The sequence below is a fragment of the Eleginops maclovinus genome, chromosome 14 (genome assembly GCF_036324505.1).
Source record: "Eleginops maclovinus isolate JMC-PN-2008 ecotype Puerto Natales chromosome 14, JC_Emac_rtc_rv5, whole genome shotgun sequence".
NCBI classification, from domain to species: domain Eukaryota; kingdom Metazoa; phylum Chordata; class Actinopteri; order Perciformes; family Eleginopidae; genus Eleginops; species Eleginops maclovinus.
The window spans coordinates 7,445,078-7,468,822 of NC_086362.1; the positions used below are offsets into that span (position 1 = coordinate 7,445,078).

Here is a 23,745-nt window from a genome sequence, read left to right on the forward strand (position 1 = left end):
AAACTCTTTCTGGAGAGAACTTTAGGATTTTAGCCTTTGCAGACCATTTACATGCACACAAAACGTTAGAACACACTACAGGGAAGGGAACAGCAACATTTATGTCCTGATTTCAAATGTTAGCATCATAATGTCCTCAAAGCACCAGAGGAATAAGTACTAATTCTGCAAAATGGTCAATTAAAAAAACAAATTCAGTCCAGTCGAGTATTATTGAAGTGTCATTACTAGTACTTTTTTTATAGCAGTATAAATAAAGTATATTATGGTGTTTTTTCATCCTGTTTTTAATAGCATTTTAGAATGGTAGCTTGTCAGTGTTGACTCAACTAAGGTATAATAAATACTGTGTCGATTAAAAGTACAGTAGTGAGTTACAGTATACCATATTAGCATACCATACCGAGTAACTACTAACTGCCAGTGTAAAGTTAATATAGTGGAGTAAAAGTACCAAATTTGCCTCTGAAATGTAGTGAAGCATGTTTGAAGTAGCATTAAGTGGAAACTATTCAAGTATAGAACAGACATGTCCAAATGCTATTTAGGTACAATACTTGAGTAAATAGTAGTAATAGTCAATAATGGTCAGTTCCTTTCCATCACTGTCAGTGAAAAATGTGGCAAATAACTTCATTTAATCAATAATATCTAGATAGCTCCACTATTGCAAAACTATGGTTACAATTTAAATGTGTAATGTCAAAAAAGGTAATCCATCATATTTTTCTTTCTGTATTCAAACCTCAACGTCGATGCAACCCTAGCTGATAATAATAGTCAGCTATGCAGACATGACAGCAATAAAGTGCACTTGATTACATGCCACAGCTTAAGAACAAGGAGACAGAAGAAAAGAAAAATACAAAATTGCCGAGCCTCTCAGCTTTGATTGCTCCAAACATCTCTGAGTTAGAGAGTCCTGTTTGTGTGCAGAGGCAGGTGCAAGAGGGCTGCATCTTTGTCATCAGCTGTCAGGGCAGTAATGAACAGTGTTTACTAGTAATACCATGCGCTGCCACATTTCAGGGTGTGAAATGTCAAAGTGTCCATTTTCTCCAAGCTGCTCTTAAGCAACACTGTCAAGGCATTGGCTGTAAACAAAAGGAAAAGAGAGGCAAGACAGCAACACAGAGCTTTCTCCATTTCACCCATTACAGTCAGAGTGAGTGTGGAGAATGTCAGTTTAGAAAAATAGAGAGGCCTGCAAAGGGGTGAAATAGTGAAATCCATTTGGTAGACACATAATGATAGGTGTTAAACAAAACGGAGCGGAGGCTGAGAGAGCCGCGAAGACATAGGAGGACAGACAGACAGACAGGCAGGCAGCCAGGCTGAGAGACACCTGCTGTTGCATCACCTGCTGTAATAACAGTGTTGACATTCAAATAGAAAGCTCTGACAATGGGAGCAGGCTGAGGCAGCACCCGGTATGCAAATACAAAGAACACATCAGGAAATATTAGCTAGCGTCAGGACTTTTCACTGCAAACATTGACAACCACTTGACCCTTTGGCATCCCACAAGTGCTCCAGTATGTATGTGTGTGTGTGTGTGTGTGTGTGTGTGTGTGTGCAGGCAAGCACTGTTGACACATTAAATGAGCTAATTTGCTACTTAGGTATATGTCTATGTTTATATTGCATATGAACAGAGTGTATGTGAATAGTTAAACTGCAGCTGTAGGCTTTGTTTTCCTTGATTGGCATTTCAATTCCCTTCACAACGCCATCCCTTCATTCTTGCTGTCATGCTATCTTGAATACCCAGGTTAAACATAATTCAAAAACAGAAAGGATCATTAGTCGGCAAATTCATTCTTGACTCTCTGTTTCATGCACCCCACATGGCCCCAAAGGGCCGATCAATCACGATCAGATTCAGCTGATATCACATTCACCATTGCACATATTTCATTCCCTTTCAAGTGCTCAGCAGTCTGTTGTATCAATGCAGACCTACGGTGATTAGAGTAGAAACTTTTCATGTCTAAACTCGGTGGGATTTGAAGGACTGCAGACATCAGCAGATCCTCGCTGATGCACAGGTCAATAACTATTATAGTAAAAGCAATAGTCAATACGGGGCTCTCACATTACCAACTCTGGATCTGGTTGCTTTCAAAACCTTTTGTCCTTTCTCCAGCTCTATCATGATAAATATGATGGGTTAACAGCACGGTTATTGTTTGTCTTGTTGGATGCTTTTTCTTCTATTATGTTTGCGCAAATAAAAAAGATCGGACAAGAGAAGAGCTTCTCCAGTGTACACAGAATACTCTGTTTAATGGCCGGCTGCATCAAAGACTAGATTTATTGGGTGTTTGCCATCAATGCTCTTTGAGTGTAGGCTTTCCAAAATACGACTACCACTTTAAATCACCGCCAAAAACCCATCTTTATTGACTTGCATTTATGCAATCATAAATTGGTCCTGACTTCTTTCTTAATGCACCACTCTTATTTTAAGTCAAATATACTTGCTGCTTCTTCTCATGGATGAGACATTGAAAACACAGTATGAAGAATATGACACAAAAAGCAGTCAGTCAAATGGCAGTATAGTTATGTAATCCCTGCACATATTTTTCAACCACACAAGCTAATTAATAAACAAATGGGACCCTAATTTGGAGCTTCATGTCACTTCATATAATTAATATTTAAAATGTTCTGTACTCTCTTCTAAGGTATGAAAACCCTACCAATTATGAGGTGCTGTCCATTTAATCTACCATTTATTAAATGTGAAATGATGTTTTAATCTCTTCAGTTTTACAGCAGGTGATACATCAAACAGCATTTTTCTTTGTCAAAGGAGAAAATACTGTCATGTTAATATTGGCATCAAAACAGATGAGGAACCCTAAGTTTAACTTCACTCAAACATTCCCAATTTGAAAACATCTAATTTATATATAGCAGTATACGAGGCAAATAACATTATCATTGAATTTCTGATTTAGAAGATACCAATGGTAGAGTAGACACGGTTAGTGCATTACTATTGCTACAATTGTTGCCATTGTGCTTGACATTTGTTAAATCTTACCCTACATGGAGGGAGATTATTAAAAAGAACAAGACTGTAGAATTGAATATGTGAATGTATTCAACAAAGGAAACAGAAAGAAAGGGAATGCTCTGATTTATACAAGGGAGCAAAGGAGGGCAGACAAGCTTGAGCGCCTTTAAAGTTTTCTACGGGAAATGAGATTTGGAATATGACAGAGCTCCTAATATCCTTATGCACGGCTTCCCAGCGCGTATGCTAATGCGCTGTCCTGACCAGTAATACACAACAGGGAAAGAGGGCTAAATAAAATGAAGGAGGAAGCTTTGAAATACAATTCGGGAATGCCTATAACGACTCCGGTATCAGCCGTCTTGGATCTGTACTTCTTCATTCGGATGTTCTCATTTGTATCCGCACCTGTGTCATTCACAGCCTTACGTCTTAACCTAATTTCATGCTCTGCTGCTTTGGATGGATGGTTCTGCTGCAACATGTACACTGAAGGCAGGAGAGCGAGTACATGAGTGTGTGTGTGTGTGTGTGTCAATGTGCACTCACAATTGCACTATTGTGGAAGGGAGTGTGGGGGGGGGGGGGGGGGGGGGGATTGTAGTCACTGCCAGATATTAACCTTCAACCTTGTACTTTTCTGTTAACAAAAATACATGGAGCTCCTCTGGACATCTGCCAGTGAATCCATGTTTTACAGAATGATCAGAGCTGAACTGATGGTTTATAATTACGTATAATAGTCTGCAAGAAAAACATAAGTAAAAAGTGAAATCTTATTATTTGTTAATGCTCATCTGCTAAAGCTAGAGCAGGGAACACAAGACGATCAATAGGGACAAAATAACATGGTGTACCTTGTATATGATGCAACCACAAAATGACAATCAACAAAAGACTTAAATATATAACCGTCAATCTTGTCTAAGTATTATTATTTGTTTGTTCTATACTGTAGGTTTTTGTGTATTCAAATGGTCTGCAAAGGCTACAATCCCAGAGTTAAAAATGCCTCCATTGGAATCCTTTCTTTATTTCTGGAACATAGTGACATCACTTTGTAACACTTGTGCTTTTAATAGCTAGCACTCTTAAACAATGTATGTGATAGGCTCAGTGGCGGGACATCTCTAAGCGGTTGATTAATCTCAACGGATCAGGCCAGCTAATCAGAGCAGACTGGACTCGGGTTTCAGACAGAGGAAGAAGATATAAAATGACTCACGTTACACACACTGGTTGATATACATTAGCACACAGAATTACATGCAGTATAGGAGAGGGAGAGAGAAGAGGCAGCCAGTTGGGGGTTCGGTCCCTTGCTCAAGGTGAACTGGCAGCTCTCCAGGTACCAGTCCACGCTCTGTATTAGGTCCGATCGGGAGGTGAATCGAAACGGAGCCATGGCATTAGAAAATAAAGAGCTTTTTAACCATTAAAGCATGGAGATATGTCACAGTAGAGGCACAGAATACTAATTTGAACTTCAAAATGAGCATAGTATGGTCCCTTTAAAAGCTTTGTACAGCATAATGCCCTATAACCTGTTTTAGTCAGTTTAATTGCTCAGTATATTCTTAAGCAGAATGTCAGCACTGCCCTTTTACTTTGCCAGATTATCTTCTGGTGTAATGGCTTATTTAGCCAAACCAGGCATGACACCAATTATACTGGAGGGAAATCGATTCCAACAAAGCACACTGCTTGGACAAACAATAAAATGATCAAAGCGACTGGAGGTTTTGCTTGTGACAAGCAGCTAAATGAAAGTGTACTTTAAACTTAGTTTTTAGCCCGGTCAAAATCTGCTAGAGTAGTATACTAGCGTGACATAAATAAACAAATGCAAAAACTGACAAAAAAATAAGCAACTCAAAAGATAAGGACGTAAACAGCTTTTGCAATTTGCTGCAACAACAAAAACATGATTAAGGCCCAATCAAATTCCTTTATTGCAAATTTTCTTTTGCACTGATTCCCACAGAATTCAAGATAATTGCTTTTCCATACAATTGATAAAGTCGGTGACATTTATTTCACGAAGCTGTGGCTTGAAATGCGGATTAATGTCTAGTGTCCAGACTGTGTTGTGCTCGTCAAATGTTTATTCTTCAATCGAAACGCTTTTGCAACAAAATATTATAAGACATGTCCTGATGGAATGAAACAAGTCCTCTCATTTCTACTTTTTAGTACACATTTTTGTTAGGGTCTTAATGCATTTCCATGATTTAAGTGTTTCAATATTAGCCGTTATATGTTTTCTAGACCACGTTGAGCAGTCTTTTTGTTCTTTTTAACTACATCAACAGAGAGAATTCACTACATGTTAACTCAACTATAACCTTGGTGCCGCATACTGAACGGCCACTACCGCTGTGTTTCTTTATCTCTCACCTTGCCTATGAGGCATTTCATTCTCTGTGTTGTCATCATACATGTGAATGTTCAGGTTCTGAAGGGAAAGAAGAAGCAGTGAGGCACACAGTGTGCACTAAGCTTATTTTAATTACTGTAGTATCTCACTGCTGCTGTGATGGTCCTGTCCTCACTGAATGTACAGTACTGTGAAAGATATTAAAACTATAATGAATATGCTAATTACCCTTTTTTCATATTCAGAATCCTTCAATGGTTTTATATTCTTGGGACAATAGCACCCTTTTATTTAAGCTATAATAAGTGCATGTAATTACTGGTATTATAATAATGTGGGTGTGTGTCACAATACAGCAGTCCTTTGTGCTGAAATAAGCCACGGTAGAATTATAATCTGTTAACCATAATTGATAACAGACATCTAGAAAGTTACGGTTCTCGTCCACTTTGTTTTTAGTCCCTTCGTCAATCTTGATTCCCGTTTCTAGATGGAGATAGATCCCTCACATGTCAGGAGCACAGAGCATTTCCTGCAGCCCGCTGTGACTGTCAGGTTCTGCGGACCATGAAAGCTGTATACGTGCTGCCCAAATTACCTCATCGCAGAAAGTCCCATATTGGCGTGGTGACAACTATCCCATCAAGGGACACTAGGAGAACCCACTGACACTTTTAGGCAGGTCTGTGCCAACCAATACAGTGGGAACTATTTCACATTTTAAGGCAGAAACATGAAATAAATCCATTTTACAGTTTGATTTAGTTGAGCATGAATTATCAGGTTAATGGTGTCCGGGACTTGCGGTAGGTTAAATCATTGATGCTGATGTGTTTTGGGCAATAAGGCGCTAAGGTACCCACAGAATGCATAATCAGAAATCCCACAGTAAATCTGTGTGGAGGGTTTTATAATCTGTCTCCTGTCTTAAGAAGAGGTGTCTGAGGCGGGAGGCAACCCAACCCTCTGCGGTACAATTACAGAAGTGAACTGCAGTCACTTAGCCCACTAATACACGGTGTGATATTAATTACTGTTTGTAAACAATGCACTTTGCAGAGATTATTGCATGCACTCGGCGTCCTCCATTTGTGCTGGGTAATTCTCAAAAGTGATTAAGTGGTGAAACTAGGACAGCTGTTCAAGATGAGTTCATTGGCATGTTTAATTAATTGCACTTGCGATAATTATTCAATCATTACTTTGATTAATTTTCTGCATCCCAGATAATGCATCAAACGTCTGCATGATGTCAATAGTTCTGAAAGCGTGAGCAGAACAAGGCTAACTATCTTTGGGATCTAAAATATGCTTTGCGGAGAAAGTATACGTCAGCTGACCATGATAGGAATCTATAACTATGGCTGCATGTGCAGTAAAAATGCTCACTAAGGTTGACCTCACACCTGTCAAGGCTGCATGTTTTCCTTGTTCCCAACATACCAAAACACCCTGTCACTGCTCACTTCAACGTCTGAGTCAATTCAGTCTGCTTTGTGTTTGAAACATGCTTCTTCTTCAGCCCCTCAGAAATGCATGGTAGTGGCAACATCCAACTGAGGGAAAGCCAGACAAATCGTTTGTGAGAGATCTTGTCAAACAGATTAATTCCCACCCTGGGCCTCAGGGTTCTGGGCCGTTTTTCTGTCATGCTGCTTTGCCAGGCTCCCTCTTGATAATACCCCAAAGATAAAATTAATTGTGCAGGGAGATGTGGGATGGGGAGTATCTAAAAGGACCTTGAGCAAAACATGAAGCTCTCTTTTCCTCCCTGCTCCTCTGCATGTGAAAACACAGAAACAATCAAACCATCAGAAGCATGACCCATTGCTCCAACCATCACTAACTTTGTTAGGAAGTTTCTGGAAGTGGGAAGTCCTCCGGGAGATGTGAAGGGACAGATTCAACCCTATTGAGATATCCTTGTCTAAGAATGTCTATGTTCAAATCACCATCAAAGTGGAATCACTTGTTTCATCAGCAGTTAACACGGAAGGCTGGCACACCAATGTTTGTCTACAACTGTATATCTGCAAGTTCATCTTCCTCTCATCTTTGAAAAAAACAGTCAGGCATAACTAAATGCTAGTATTAGCATGCTAACATGCTCACAATGATGCTGATGATAGTAAGAACATTAGATTTGAAGGTATTTGGCCATAAAATAAGTATTGGACTTTACAATTTCATTTCATCACCTACACTGGCAGATGGTATAAATGGGTCTTTATGTGCTGCTGAGAGACAGGCAGCCAATGTGCAGCCTAAGGAGATCCATGTTTGCATGGGTAGACGTACTGTACAGTCTGAACACCACATCAGCTTCAGAGGTGGGTTGTAAAACTAGATCTTACATCAGTGTTTTGTCAGCTCATTGTTTTGCTTTGTCAAATGCACAATAACTTGTGTTATTATTTTTATTTCGCAGACGTCGCTGCTGTCAACACTCATAGTGCTGTATGAATAAGAGATGAGATCTTTGACAGGTTTGTTGGTTCAGAATGAAGTGTAGTCCAAGAATGTTGTGCAAAGAGTTATTGTAAATAGTATAATGTTTTTCATTTTTCCCAGATATGCATTTGGATCTCATTTTAGAGGCTATTTGAACAAATACTCAATGGTACATGAACTCCTCGCCGGGCACTGACAGTTTTGAGCTCCAATCGTTCCCCACTGTCACAATGTTCCAGTTGTGTCCTCCTTTGGATCCAGAGATATCCATCAGCAGAGCTCATCCTGACGCTGCTGTGTCACTCAGATAGGCAGTGAGGAAGGACGACAGCCCGGGAATGAGAGCTCAGAGCAGGTAGAAACTCTCAACAGGACCCTGGGGAGCAATTATGAGTAAAAACCCAAGGGCTCGCTAAAAGAAACCTCGTTAAGTCTTTTGGAAACACAGCTCCGATCCCTGTTAAGAGGTTTTTGCTGGTTAGCTAGTCACAAAAGCAAATCTGAAGCTCCACTGGTGACGGATAAATCAAACAAAAACGACGGGAGTTGTCAAATTCAAGAGTTTAGCTTAAAGCAAACGCGTCTTTATGTCATCTTTGTGAATCTGCGCGTAACAGTAAGTGTGGTGATGTGATTAACAAGCTGACCTTTTGTGAGCATTTTTACTCAGCGTTTGTATTTTCAAGCCTATAAAAATCAAACAGAAAAAAAATGCACTAGCTGCCGTTGACACGCACCACATCACTCTGTATAAAATACCTGCAAATGATCGAGGCAGACTGATAATGGTTTGGGAGAGGACTCGGCTTGCTGCCCTGTGACAGACATTTCCAATTAAAAAGGGTAAATAACCTGAGATTCATCTATTTCACCCTGTCCTGAAATTTATCAGCCAATCGTGTTTTAAATCCGCTCACCCCTGACATGGTAATATCGCAGATTTGGATTTCCAAGGCAAGGATGAATACAGTTTCCTCACACTTCTATTTAAATCTCTGTCTGTATCAGAGCTATCATGAAGCAAATGTGTGGGAGGATAGTAGTGATTATGGTATATCAACTTGATATGAACAGGAGGTGGGACTGAGTTTGGAGAACTGTTGGATATGACTGTGTTTAAACTGAATATTAATCTGTTTCCCTGAATATCGTCATAGACAGGAACAGGATTCAATGCAATAACTTATATTTGTAACTGCCTTATATGAGTTGTATGTAGAGCTATTATAAGGATTTAAAGATCCAAAAGCTTCAAACACATGCTTAAAATACAATGCTTTAGTAAATACACCTCATAACATTCACCACTGAAAGTAGAGCAGGGGAATGGTCCCTACTATCATGTTATGAAAAAGCATGTTGATTTTCAATGAAATATGATAATGTTACCTCAATGGAACAGTGACAACACCTCTGTAATAGCAACAGAACAACTCATACAGCAGCAGCTTTTTTCGTTTACAAGCCCAACAAAACCACAAGACGTTTACATTACCAAGTTTTCCAAAATGGCCTGGCCCAACCATGACCTGAATCTGGCTCAGCTGCAGACACAGACTACTGCTGCAGGTGTGATGGATGTGCTGCCTCTGGCCTCAAGCTTGCCCAACTGCTGATAACTGGAGCTGATGCCATGTCTGCATCCACCACAATCCAGCCAAATGTCAACCTTTGGCGTGAGAATACCACCAAGCTGCGATCGGCTTTCGATTAACTGCAGCTAACATTAACAGAATGCAGCATCATGATGGTGCCGACCATCCGAGGGAAAAAAGTATTTCTTTTTTTTGGTAAATAAAGTGACATGACTCATTAATGTGATGAATGACTATGCAATTCCCCAGGACCTCAGCATCAAGCCCCCCCCCTCACAAACCCCCTTCAGGCGTCCCTCCTGTGGGCCATTCCGGGTGAAAGCCGAACATTTAAACGTGTGCCTGTAAGTGCTGAGGCAAGCAGCTCCGCCGGCCAAATGGTTGCTTTTTTCCGCTGTTGAAGCTCCCAAGGACCCATTTCACTGTTAGCATCAAATCATTAAATTCACCCCGTACTCCGTCACTTAGAGTTATAGGGAGATAGATAGCAAGACAAAGGGAGAGGGTAAAGTAAGAGGAGAAAGGTAAAAAAAATAGAGGTCATTTTCAGCTGTAAAAGCTAAATACAGTATTAGGTTGGAAACACAATAAGATCTCAGATTTAAAAATCAAACCACTGCAAATTGTGTTCATAAAGAGAGGATCAATACAATATGATTTGGCTATTGTGTCCCTATCAAAGCACAGGACTTGAGATTATTCTGCAGTATTACAAATGTGATTGCATCTCCAGTCGTGTCTGAACATCTCTGATGTCATTACACCTTGAACTTACAACACGCATGCAGAAATATGCTAGACCTTTCCGGCATTTATTCCAAGAAGGTTGCTTATTGGATCGCAGCTTTTGTGATGAACCAAAAGAGAAAAGGACAGGAGAATTGTGTGTGTGTGTGTGTGTGTGTGTGTGTGTGTGTGTGTGTGTGTGTGTGTGTGTGTGTGTGTGTGTGTGTGTGTGTGTGTGTGTATGTGTATGTGTGTGTTCTATATATATTAAAGCTGACCTTGTTGCTAAGTGTTACAAAACAAAAACAATTGTCCTCAGTTATTGCCATCTTTTTTTTTTTTGTTGCAAGAACCTGTTTTATAATGTCTGATTTATGTCATTTAAAATGCTACTCTTAATGGTGTACAGTATGTCCAGGAAAAACCTAGTGTTTAGAATTATGCACTTTTCTATATTGCTAAAATTTCACAGGTCGACACCAATCACTTGATCTAAATGGCAGCCTCATTGAATCGCAGCATTTCAAAGTGCCTATGTACTGATTACTCGCAATTATGCAATTATGTTTATTACTTAGCAACTCCGTAATAAACAGAGACTGCTCATTTAGCAGAATCTATTATCAAACCACTTTTAATACACTTAGAGCAGCGAACTGTTCTCGGCACCATTAGGTGACTGGACTTAGTTTCCATAGGAACCAGAGTGCAACACCATCCAGTGAAATGATCCAGCTGCTGCGCTCTCAGGAGAAACAGAGTGAGGTGAAATGAATAGAAGTCTATTAAAACTAATAAAGGTGCGCAGAGAGGGAGAGGAGGCAGGCGCTGAGAGAAGAGCAGCACACTTTGTTTATTTGAGAGATGGTTGGGAAAATAGCACTGCGAGGCACGCAGCGCTCCCGGGTGTTTGACTTTCCTACTTTCATTACTTTGAGCTGTGTAATCTTGATGTTCAGGGCAGGAGGAGAGATAGCATGTGAAGGCCATCATGTTTGAGCAAGTCTCAGCGGGTACAGTAAAAAGAGACAGCTCACATACAGCACCCTGCGCTTCCTGAAAGATCAAAGAAATGACTGTATGCCACAACGCCTCATTCGTATTCACAACTTGCATCAATCAATTTCTAAATCAATCAGCTAAATACACAAAGAGCAATTTGTTCTTTTACAGGATTATTTTCACAATCTGTGTGAGGCCTTGCGCTGCGGTGGTCATTTGTTGACTGATTTGATGAACTCTTGAAAAGTGCTTCCTACATACTGTAATTGACTCAAAGATTTTGTGAAATGCACCTGCACTTATTAACACGCAGCATGTGGCCAAGTGTGTGCTGATTATCAATTAGTTCCTCCAGAGAAACATGTTCTGAGTCTACTCACCCTTCAGTCCTGATATGAGATGAGTCATGCAGTCAATCTTCTGTATAAACTTTCTCTACAGAAAAAATATTTTTTTCTATGCAACCTTTGAGCGTCAGCGCCTTCATCTATGTGTGCAAATGCACCGTGAGTAAAGGAATGTGTGTGTGCATGGAGTTTGCAGAAGTAAAGAAGTTGAAGCAGGAGTCAGATGCTTGCCTCGGAGGGCCGGCTGTTTTTGGCTAGCACCTCTTCACCCGAGCTCATGGTGTGAATAGAACAGAAAGCAAATGTGTCCCTCCGTATGGTGGGTCAGAAAACACGGCAGCACAGATTTTCTTCAGAGTTTATCACAGGGCGAAATCAAAAACAGAATTTCAAAACAGCGCCATAGGAAGATTTTGCCCTGAGGGCCTGATTTCCTGTTTCCCTGGTGTTTTAACAATGAGGCTGTCCAATTGAGGCAGGCATGTTTGAGAGGCCCTTCAGTTCAGCCTGTGTTGTGCTACAAAGTTGTCACAGTGGATTGGTTTGCAGCATTTGGGAGTGATGCCATTTCTATCAGAGGCAGCAAAATTCATAACTAAAACCCGTCTTTTGTCGAAATCACTGAAAGACTGGGGACATTCATACAATTTTAAAAAATCCTCCACTAATTGCTGTTTTCTGGCTTTACTGTGCAAAGCTAATGCAAATCAGATCGCAGCACATTTGTTTGCAGGCTGTTTTCAACCAGGTGTTATTATTATACACACATTTGACAAAACAGATCATTGTTGTTGGGTTAAAAAAAGATATAAATCCCAGAATATATCAAAAACATTTTTTGAATCCTTATGAAAAATAAACGTATTGTTACTAATGATCAAACACTCATGAACAAGCCATATATTTAGGCAAGGGTTAAATGTTTGCCTCCATTGACAAAAAATTGCAAATTTCAAATATGCATTTATAAATGTTAGGGAATGGATGTTTTTGCCGTTTTCTGTAGACACAGTTTGAGGGATATAAAAATGTGTCCATGATGGAAAAGTCAAACTTTTGACAGTCTTATAACTTCAGTTTGACTTGTGTATTTCTTCAGACATGCACCTGTACAAAGTGCCGCTGCAGACGGGATGATCCTCTTAGCGCTTTAGCAATCTGGGACACTATTCCTACTTCTTACTTTTACCAATTTGCTGCTGGGAGCTCCTGAGTCCTTGTCTTCATTAAGGGAGTTCCTCATTGATCAATCACTGTCAGAGGAGCAGCTCTGTAATTGCACTGTGGCCTAATCATGACTGACGTCCCTCCCCCCTCCCTTATTCTGTCACAGGTCTCAGGAGAGAGGATGTTCCATGACTTTCACACCTTCGACCTCAAGGTAGGCCTCCCTAAAGATTTCACTCTTCCTTGTGTGGTTTATCTCTAGAGCCGTGTAGTTTATAATCAATATTATGACTCATGTGAATGACGGAGGTGTTGAGGACAGGTAAGTTAAGATGGGCGATGTGAAATATTTAAAAGTGTTGTGGGAAATTGTGAATATGCATTCAAATTACGACGCAAAAATGATATTCATCAAGCATGACAAGTTTCAATGTCAACTGCTGTATATGTACTGTAGGACCTGCACCTGCCACATGCCCTACAGAAAAATCGACACAACAAAAGTCAGACCTGCAGCACATTAACATCCCTAGACATCTTTACTGAGGTAGTACAGTGTTTCACTGGCAAACAACCCTCGGAAATATGCACAGTTGCCTATTTAACAAATTAAATGTGTTGTTATATTACCCTTGTTAAAAGTAATAACTGGTTTTCCGCCGCTGTGATGTGTGTACAGAACATTTGCCAAGTCATCTAGTTCACACACATCAGACACTGTGGACCTTTAATACTGAGCTCCAATACACTTTATGTGCACTTTTATTGTGCAACTTTCTCAAATGAAACATGCACACCACTCGATACAAGCAATCACAGTCACTAATGGCACAAAGTATGTTCATCATACACTTGTTGCCCTGCCTAAATGGAATGTTTCTGTTACCACATGCTGACGAGATTGCATTTAATTATTGCTGCTCACATCTAACTTCTCAAAACTGCAGCAAAAAATGCCAAGTTTGCCATTAGCAGTTTAATATGTAGTTTCAAACCAACACAAACACACACATATTTGGAGAACAAATTGGAAAAGATGCAAAATGATGGTCAAAAATATCAAGGGAGATTTTCCGGATTGGAAACTGATATCCCTGCCGTGATATTGAACCCACTGGGATGCAAACGTTTTGAAAACTTAATGTGATTCAGTAAAATGATGTGTAACTCAGAGTGAAAAAGGTTTCACAGTGCAGATTAGTCTCAGTCCTCTTGTGATCGTGCATTAGCACAAGGTTATCCAAGCTTACACACAGTGATTGGACTGAATGCCTGCTAGACCTGTATTATGTCTCTGTAAACACAGGGGAATCCTGCTCTACACACATTAATATTCCCTTTTTTTAGATTTTTAGAAACTGCTGTCAGCAGCTCATGTGTGTGTTTGTTTGTGACATGATCTGTCATCTCCAACAGAGGGCAAGGACCCCCCTCTAAATATGTTAATGCCTTACGCTGTGCCGTATTTCATGCAAATGCCTTTCATCGTATATTTTCAAATGTCATTTATATGACAGCTGTAGCACAAGCATCCATAATGTTTTGACTAGGGGGGAAATTGCAACATGGATCTCGGCCATTGTGGATTCTGATCACAATCAGAAAGAGAGAGAGTCAGCTGAACTTTGCGTCCTACAGAGCATGACTGTTTTATCAAATTGAAAAACATGTTTATGATTGAAGCTACTCATTTTCAGCTTTTTGAAACTGCTGTAGATAACTCAGTATCATGTTTTACCAAATACATCTATCAATACGAGTAGATCTTTGTTTGTTTTGGAACTTTCTATGAACTAAAGTAAAACTCCAAGTATTTCCTCCTACTCCATGAGATTGCAGGCACCTTGGCATTTACTCAGCCTGCTATGTCATTGTCTGCAATAGTGCTCAGGACCGTGTACTAGGGGGAAAGTTTTAAATTTAAAATGTAATCAGCACAATCACCACAAGCAATCAGTTCCTCTTCATTCCACCTGATCGAGCCCCCCGCTAAAACGAGCCTGTTAAATAGAGCATCTTATCAGGCCTGGATTAAGTCTTGACTTTGATTAACATCTGCGGTTAGACTTTAGAATGTCAAAGTTCAAGTTTGAGGAAAATGTAGACTTGAATATTAAAAATAATTAGCCAAAAAAGTGTCATTTGGTCCTTTTACCAGGCTAAAGCCGAAAGCAGTAACATGCATTTAGTAGCCGGTTAGCTTAGCATAACAACTTTAACCAGGTGAAAACAGTTTGACTGGCTTTTGTGAGTAAATCAGTTATCTTAATATGTGATTATAAATGTTTGTACCTTCTGATGAAGCCAGGCTATCATCCTTATACCACCATTCATACTTCATGCTAAATTAAAGCTACATATTTACCATTCTGACTTGATTAAATGAACACAATTGTATTAATCTATGAAGTTTCAAATTAACATCAAGCCAACAAAATTGGACTATTCCTTTAAAATTAGATTTATAGTATTTGTAATTGTATTTCTGTGCCAGCCAACAATTGATTTGTGGAGCAGTTGTAGAAAGCACACTCACATAACAGGGAACAAATGTCTATAAGAGAGCAACATGCTGTGACACAAACAGGTGCAGCTGCAGGTGCTGCACCACCTGCACACCGGCCCACACACACAGGGAAGAGGATCACACAGAACACGAAGCATTGATATTGAATAAGGTTTATGCAGCGTCATGAGCAAACCTACCATGACATTAAATCTCCGTCTACCACAGACTTAAATTTGTAAGCAATTTGGAATTTTAGATCACAAAGTAATTCACACTGTGTACACACAGCTTCAATGGGACATGCATTTAATTGTTTATGTTCTATCGGCTGCAGGAGTTTTATTTTGATAGCACTGTTTAATGAATGTATCTCAAAAAGCAAAATGTTGTTTTCCTATTGTTCTGGCTAATTATTTTTAGATAAGCAGTGCTGATACAGCATGGCAAGGCAATTAACAAGTTTAGCAAAAAATGTGATGACTGGAATGATTTACACAAATTAAAATGTATCAAAGTAGTGTATTTGAAGTTTTTCATTATGAATTGCACAACAAGCAGTGCTGACTGACCAACTGTGAACATCTTATGAATGTCAATGTCATTTCAGTTCATTTAAGGAAAGGCAAACGCAGCCCACAGAGGCCACATCCAGACATAATAGTGTCTGCTGCTCACAGAGGCGTGGAGAGGGGAGAACATCCTCACACACATCTGTGCCTCCAATGAGCTTCCTTTCATGGAGGAAACAGGTCAGCCGTGAATACCTGGTTCCTTCCATCTCAAAAAATCCTTTAACACTTAATCAAGAGTGTAACTGTGTGGATGTATTGAGTGTGAAACATAAACGTTGACTTGTCTCTGAGCGGTTGATGTGGAGCTATGCTAAGTAATTGTATTGTTCCATTAATCTTACATTTTAGAATAAGCTTCATTAGGAGCTGTAAAGGCACAATAATGCCAACTTGGCCCTTGTTTAAACTCTGAATCATTCAGATTGCCCCGCTGTGATTGCTTAATTAAATGCCCGGCTGTGTAATGACTTTGCTTGAAAGAGAATTAAACGTCTAAATGCAGCAGAATCCGCGTCGAGCTGAACAGAAATCGATGGGACATAGTGCTGGAACTCAAGGTGTTTTCCGACTTGTTTAGGGTGAGCGCTTTGTATTGATGCCGTCTCTCAGTCAGTGACTGAAAAGCTCATTGCTCTTGGTCCAAAGCATTGATTGGTAGCTTGCAAACACTGTGCTTACTTTGTGCTTTCTACAGAGCTCTAGGAATGATGCGTCCATTTGTAAAGAGGCTGGACTACTTACAACATCCTCCATTGTGAAACAAATACATATCCAACACTAAGTCCCCAAACAATATTCAGAAGCCATGGTAGTTGCACAAATCTATGGGTGGAAATGTCTGTCCATCCCTTTGGTTTTCACCAACATATCTCAACATATACCTAATCAATTGTAACAAGATTTTTAACAATCTTTCCTATGTTAATGAATATGAATCCTGGGGACTCTTCTTCTAAGTTAAGAGGCTAATATGTATAGTTATAAGAGAAATGCATCGACATGTCATTTGTTATTCAGGCCCATCTTAGAATGTGCAGAACTATTGCCATCCAACCCAGCCTCAGTCATATTTAATTTTGAATGGCAATGAGCAACTGTCAGCAACTGAGATGGTGATATTATAACTGCGGACCATTGTACTGCTGCCTATGTATACAGCCGACTGTAGACAGGTTTCTAATTCACTTCACAGCCTCGGTTCAGATTTTTTGGACGTTTGTATAAACTATTGCAGTTTACATCTGGTTTGAGTTTACACTGTGTAGCATCTGTTGTTGACCATTAAAAGCCAGCAAACCAAATGGCTACATTTTGTCAAAATAACTTCCAGAGTCCAGATTTATCAGTGTCGTAGCAGCGAGTGTTTTACCCTGAGAGCCTAAAGGCAAACATTTAAACCCAACCCACATGGAAATAGTTCTTGAAAGGAGTGCAGCCAACTAATCTCAGAAACATTTGATTGAACCAAAGACCTTTAGAAACCGCCAAAGCTGGGAAGGGCACACAACTCGGAAAATGACAACCGATTATCAAACTGCCTCTGGCTGGAGACACTGTAATCCCCCAGATGTTGCAGTGTATGAAATATGAGAGTCTGAATTAGATCTCTCAAACAATGTCAGCTTGCCTGCATGCGTAAACCCTCGGCGTTTGAGTCACAAAATTAAGTTGACCCCGTCATAAAGCTTAAGGACATGTAACAAAGCACCCAGCAGCCTTATTACTTCATCTGCTTTCGTCTCATCTCCTCTGTGTAATAAGTTCCCACTCCAGCAAGACCACTGGGGCTAATAAGGGTTTTATCTGCTTTTGATATTAGATATTAACACCTCATCAAAGTTAAGCCAGCGGTAGGCCTGCGTCCTTCCTCCAAATTTACATTAGCCTAACAATGTCTCAAAAAGAAATCTTATCAAATTCAAATTAAGGGCGAGTTGAATAGCCAGAAGGACACCGCTACCCATCACTCAAAGAACACGTAATTTGGTTCGGCTGCAAAGAATAAAAGCCAGCTTTGCAAATCTCTGAGATCATAGTTTTCACGCAATAACGTTCATACTTTGAATAATCCTAGAGGTAAAACAGCGCACATCTGTACTATATACACTGTGCACTTCTTAGTGAGTGACACAAGCGGGATGTGCTGTTATGAAAACTCTATAAAAAGCAACTGTAGTCTACAGTATATGAGCTCCACCTTAGGGAAACAAATCGACAGCATGCGTTGTTTTCATCAGACACAGGTTGTAACCCAGTGATAAGAACAGTCATCTACAAACTTAAATAAAATACAGATCAAAACTAAACATGCATAGTGGTTAGAATAAGACCAAAGCTTGGATGGCTAAAGAAATATGTGTGTTGTCCTAAGCCTCACCCTATTTTAGATGCCTTGGTTTTTTCCTACGCATTCTCGAGGTAAATCCTGTATCTGGAGTGAGAGTGCAAAGGTTTCAGACTTCTTATCATCCCTTGTGGCATCCTTTGTCAGGTTGTATGAAAAAAAGAAAGAAATATTAACTGGAAAATATAGCTCGGAGAGATAGAAAATAAATTACTTCAGTGTGGCAGGGAAAAGAAGATTGTGATATTTATCAAGTCAAGATGGAAATGCCTGCTAAGTCTGTGCCCTACCTTGAAAAATTAAAGAGAAATCAAATGCCTTGGTGTACAGAGTGTGATATTAGGGTGTGTGTTTGTGTGTGCACCTGCTTTCTAGTTTCCGCAGTTGAAATGTTCTTGCTTAATATCAGCTATTTCTGGCATGATAAAAAGATTTGCATATTACATTCATGATCATGCATGGAAACAACTTTTTGGATTTATAATATTCTTCTATGAGTTTTAATTATTCTACAGTTAAACTTAAACAGTGCACAATAAGCCTAGCTATATTCCCCACTCAACAGATGTTCAGTGAAACAGCTTGACTGGCAAAATCTATAATTGTACAGATAAGTGAACATGTTAGCTAGATAAAGGTTAAACTATCAGGGATATGTTCTCCATCCATCTAAAGCCAATTTTACACATTCAGCTCGAGCAATAGTGGGTGGGGAAGGGAAAAAAAACCTGGCAAGTCAATATTGATTGATCTGGAGCCTAAGCAATTACCTCCATGTGCAGAAGACCATGTTAAGGTCAGTATTATCTTAGCTCATTTTATGGGTCAGCGCTCTGGCTTTAGCTGAAATAAATTAATGGAGTAAACACTTTAGTTCACCTTGATGAAATTTACAGCAAGAATAAAAACTTTGCATAGGTGGAAGGTGGAGTGGTGGAGAATGACCCTTCATAATCTGCTGAAGCCTCAGGAAGTTAGGGCGTAAAATGCATTACATCAAATAACAGTGAATAAATCTCCCAGAGTACGATAACAGACTGTAAAAGTGTAACAAGCCAATAAAGTATTACTCTGAGCCTCTTCTATTTTAGTGTTAAATGATGACACCACAGTTTTTTTTTTAAATGGTGTCATGAGTGAGAAAATGGCCACATTACGAGCACATACTTTGGAGACGTGATTTAACATTGTTGAAGTACTACCATACTTTTCTGGTTCTAGCAACTGCCAAATGATTATGTGGATATGACAATCATTTTGAAGGCATAGTCAATGTAACAATGCAGCATGAAGCAGCCTACTGTGAAGATCTCTATCTAATAATAATAGCAGAATCTTTAACATGTGCTTTCATCTACCAAAAACCTGTTTGTTTGTCTACTTAATGGATCGGGTGGAGCATTATTAGTCGACCAACACATCCATCAGCTTTCGGTGTATCGGCATTTTCTAGTGGCCTTCGGCTGACTCGCAAACAGCTCTGTTATGTTCTTAAGCCCAAAATAAATTCAATTTACAATGCACTGATCTCCTTAATGAAAAGTCAATGTCCCTCAGTGATTGGCCGGCTCCCAGGGGGACGGTAAGAAAGATGAATTTATCAGCAGGCCTGAGAGTGTTCCCAGGGGGACGCCACCCTCCTGATCAAACAGCATGCTGCAGAGAGTGTCCAACAGGCCTCCGTTATTACCCCGCTCCTGCTCTTAATGTGGACCGACGGAGGAAGGATGACAGTATTGATCTCATGAAAGTGCTATTTATATTCTCACAAATCCTCTCACCAGTGATTACTAAAGCACTTCACTGCGGTGGCAAGCCTGTTCTCAATTTGTTAAGTGAGCAGGGGGACAGTTTGTTAGCCTTTCTCGCATGCAGTGTTCTTTTAGCATGCTAATTCCTGCACAGAGTTCAGCATCCTCTAACAGAGGCATCTGATTGCGTCAGACTCAAAACATGCAACCCCTTTTTTTCGGAACCCAATTTTTATCTGCATGTAGCTCTTTTGCATTGTTGGCCTGCACCTGAGTTCAGAGGTTGTTGCTTATTAATACCAGCATGTCTTGTCAGCAGCGAACTGTGATAACGGGGACATGAGTTTGTTGTCATGGCATATGGTTAACAGTGCTAAAGATAAGCTCTAATCCCCACCAGGGTTCATGTAATGCATAGCAAAAGTGATGGCTGTACATATGCATGTGTAAACATCAACTACAGGGGGAAATAATAGCAGTTTGCAGAAATTACACCCGGCAGAGACAATAACATGAAATAGGTTGCTCACAGTGCAGAGACACATCATGCTCATTACATTTCTGTAGGCAGCTCTTCACTGTTATGACCCCCAGAAGGAAATCATGTGTAGTTTAACATGCATGAACGTAATTTACCCGTGGCTATGCATTTATGAAGAAAACTGAAATATGGATAATTATGACCTCATGTGTTTAACAGTGGATCTCCACTCAGCAGAAAATCTGTACACATAAATCCATACTGCGCAATGAATGTGAGGATAGAGGATGATTAAAACAAAAACACAACAAATGTAATAAAGGAGTTTTAATAATTGGTGATATAAGGCCAAAATGTACACGATTAATTGAGCTCAGTATTATTTTAAAAAGGTGCCTGACAGACTAAAGTATTCATTAGTAAGCAATATATTTGTGTACCTTGCATAGCTGATTTGCTGTGTTGATAAATGTAAAAGGTTAATAAGACTTTTCAATTATAGTCAGCTCACATATTACGTTGTATTTGTATTACTGTATTTCTTTTTCATTTAATATATTTGATTGTAAGTATGCGATCTATTCATTGAATAGGTTGAATGGAAGGAAGCTTACCGACCAGAAATACTTTTATTTGGAGTTAAGATGCTTGATGGAAATGATCTTTCTCAGGATATACTTATTTTCTGTTTTTATTCAGCCACAATCTGTTGAATAATTTATTTGACGTTTCACACAAATGTAATTGTACACAACAAATAAGCACACAAGATATCCTGACCCTGTATTTGTAGTAATATGTGTATATGTTGGATAAATACAGGTGTCTTGTTATATCATGTAACATATTTGTCTTGACATACAAATTAAAAAAGTTATTTTGCGGTGAAGCTGAAAGTGCTCATCGAAATCATAAACTTATATAACTGGAATATGAAGACTATCTTTGCATGCCTTGGTGAAATGCATATAAACCTGGAGAAAGGAGTGTAATTTATCGGATCCTTCACAGATAGAGGCTCTCTGCTCATCTCCCTGTGTGAGTCTCTAATGTGGCTGTACTGCCCATAAACAGACATTGAGTGATTAGCGCTGCTCTGCCATTGACATCATTTGCATTTTAATAGACCATAATTACAACTCGGGGAAAATAAATTGCAGTTTGAAGAATGTTTGAATTGCTCCAACTCTCCTTGCGAGATAGCAGCGAGCATATGCAGGAGCTGCCTGGTGCTTAATACCAGGTTTAAAATGTTCCGAGTAGCAGGAAGAGGACAATGTGGGCTGCGTTTATAGCATCAATTAAAGTTTTTGATACTTTCTATAATTTAGGTTTGGAACTCGCTGCAGTTTTCAGCGTTTTTAGACACGTTAACCTACGCAGAAGAAAAGAAAATGCAAATAGCTGTTGATGTACTCATGTTTGGGATCACATCTGTGACCTTTCGGGGACATGATGAGTCTCTAATCACAAGGCAACCTTGCGCCCTCCTGCAGTTTTCTGCGCTCTCATTACCGCCTGTGATAATTGCAGTTTGTCCCTTTAATATCCCTTGGCCCGTCTTATCGCCACACCTCACCTGCTGAGATGTGACACCTCCCCAGGATTTGCCGAGTGATGTCTAACCCTGGCAGCTAAAGCCCATGTGACCCTGTAAGCAAGAGTGACAACACAATAATACTCCCCGCGCCTAATCTTTCATTGGTGGATTATCAGATTAGAGGCCTCAGTTGTTTATGGGCTCGGTGACTATCGAAAAAGTTGATCTGTCAAGTTTATCTTATACTTGTCGTATCAAGGCAGTGTCGGACTATACAGTTGGCTGTGGATGGAAGATAAGGCCGACATGGCTGAATGGAACCGCGAGAAAATGAGAAACAAGGCTTTTCTTTTTACTCCATCGCTACACTTTATCTAGTTTGAGAAATGGACCCCCACCAAAAGCATAACCGCTCCTTTGGCTTCATGAGATGTCATTGACCTCTTGGTGTGAAAGCGCTGCCTTTTTTTTGAGATATCAGAAATCGTCCACTGGTTTCAGACTCAGGTTAGTGGTGAGGACATAATCCATCCTCCATCAAGCCTCCCCTTTGTGGCGTTTCAAAGACTTGAAGGTTTCCACTCTCCTTATTGAACCTTGTGTGATGTGCGTCTCTCATAAAGGCCAACCGGTTTCTTTCCATCACAAAACAGTGACTGTGAAGGTCGCGGCCTCTCCATCCGACTGTCAGAAGATATCTGTGCATTACAGTCGGGGAGGAGATTACAATCTTTATTAATCTGCTTTTATCAGATTTGCAAGGCAAGGTGTAAATGTTTTGACATCGCCCCTGGTAGGTGGGAAGTTACATTTCCAATTATTGAAGAGAGATCCTTCATCATGGAAAATGATAAACAAAGCTAACGGCCTTAAGGATGAAATAACATTATTAATGTCTTTACTATTCCTACTCTTTTGGGTAAACCTACAATAATGTTAGTCTCCAGTTCATGTATCTATGTCCATCTTCGTTCTGCATTATTAACAGAAAAATACATGTTTAAATGGTTCTCAAGGTGCAATGATTTGAAATTAGGTGACATTAAATACATTCAATTGTTAATGTATAACGTGTTCCTCTAATTAGTATTATCAGGTAAAATTCTTGCAAAATGAATGACTTTACCATAAGCCTTAGGCATTTAGTGCAGTGGTGGATAAAGAACTCAGATATTTTATTCATGCAAAAGTAGAAATATTAATAGGTTAGAAGTAATAGTCCTAAAAGCAATAGCAAATGCAATGCACTATTAGAAAGCACACAAAGTGAAAAATACTACATACAATCTTATTTACAATAATGTGTGGTATTGTGTTATATTTTCTGTTGGTATAAGCTTAATGTTGCAGCAGTGTATGCAGTAAGCAGCAAGACATGTTTTTTAAAGTAAGGGATGTGTTTTTGGCTTATTTCAGAAAAAATGTCTCTGTCAGCTAACCTCTGCCAAATAACTTCCACTCTGACTGTATTTAGAGGATCACCTTCATCAAACAGTAGCTTCTCTGTTTGTGGATGCATGTCATCACCGTTGTGATCCATCTAAAGCCCCTCCGAGTGCTGGGACCAAACTGCCTCTGTATTCATATGTATAAGCACAACCCTTATAGAGTAGTAACAGCAAAACACTCTCCTTAAGGCATAATAATAAGAATTTCCCAATGCCCCATTCCCATCTCATTTATGGCTCAGTGCACTGGTGTGTCACTTCCAGCGACACTGATTATTCACCTGGCGAGCATATTATTCTAGCAAATACCAGAGCTATAAAAAAAATGTCATATTTCATTCCAGGGGTTTGATGAGAATGCACTGAATCCCGTTTTCCAAAATATTGAGTACTCTGTGCGGCAAGAATAT

The 23,745-nt window shown here is 39.6% G+C and overlaps 1 protein-coding gene and 1 long non-coding RNA gene across 2 annotated transcripts in view; one reads left to right on the forward strand and one right to left on the reverse strand.

Moving 5' to 3' along the window:
* Positions 1 to 23,745, reverse strand: part of LOC134875715 (uncharacterized) — a 373,215-nt gene that overhangs the window by 205,683 nt on the left and 143,787 nt on the right. The window lies entirely within an intron of this gene.
* LOC134875714 (receptor-type tyrosine-protein phosphatase delta-like) overlaps positions 1 to 23,745 on the forward strand; it is a 305,785-nt gene that overhangs the window by 127,195 nt on the left and 154,845 nt on the right. The window contains 1 exon segment of the mRNA XM_063900319.1: positions 12,857 to 12,904. The gene's annotated coding sequence lies outside the window, so the exon portion shown is untranslated.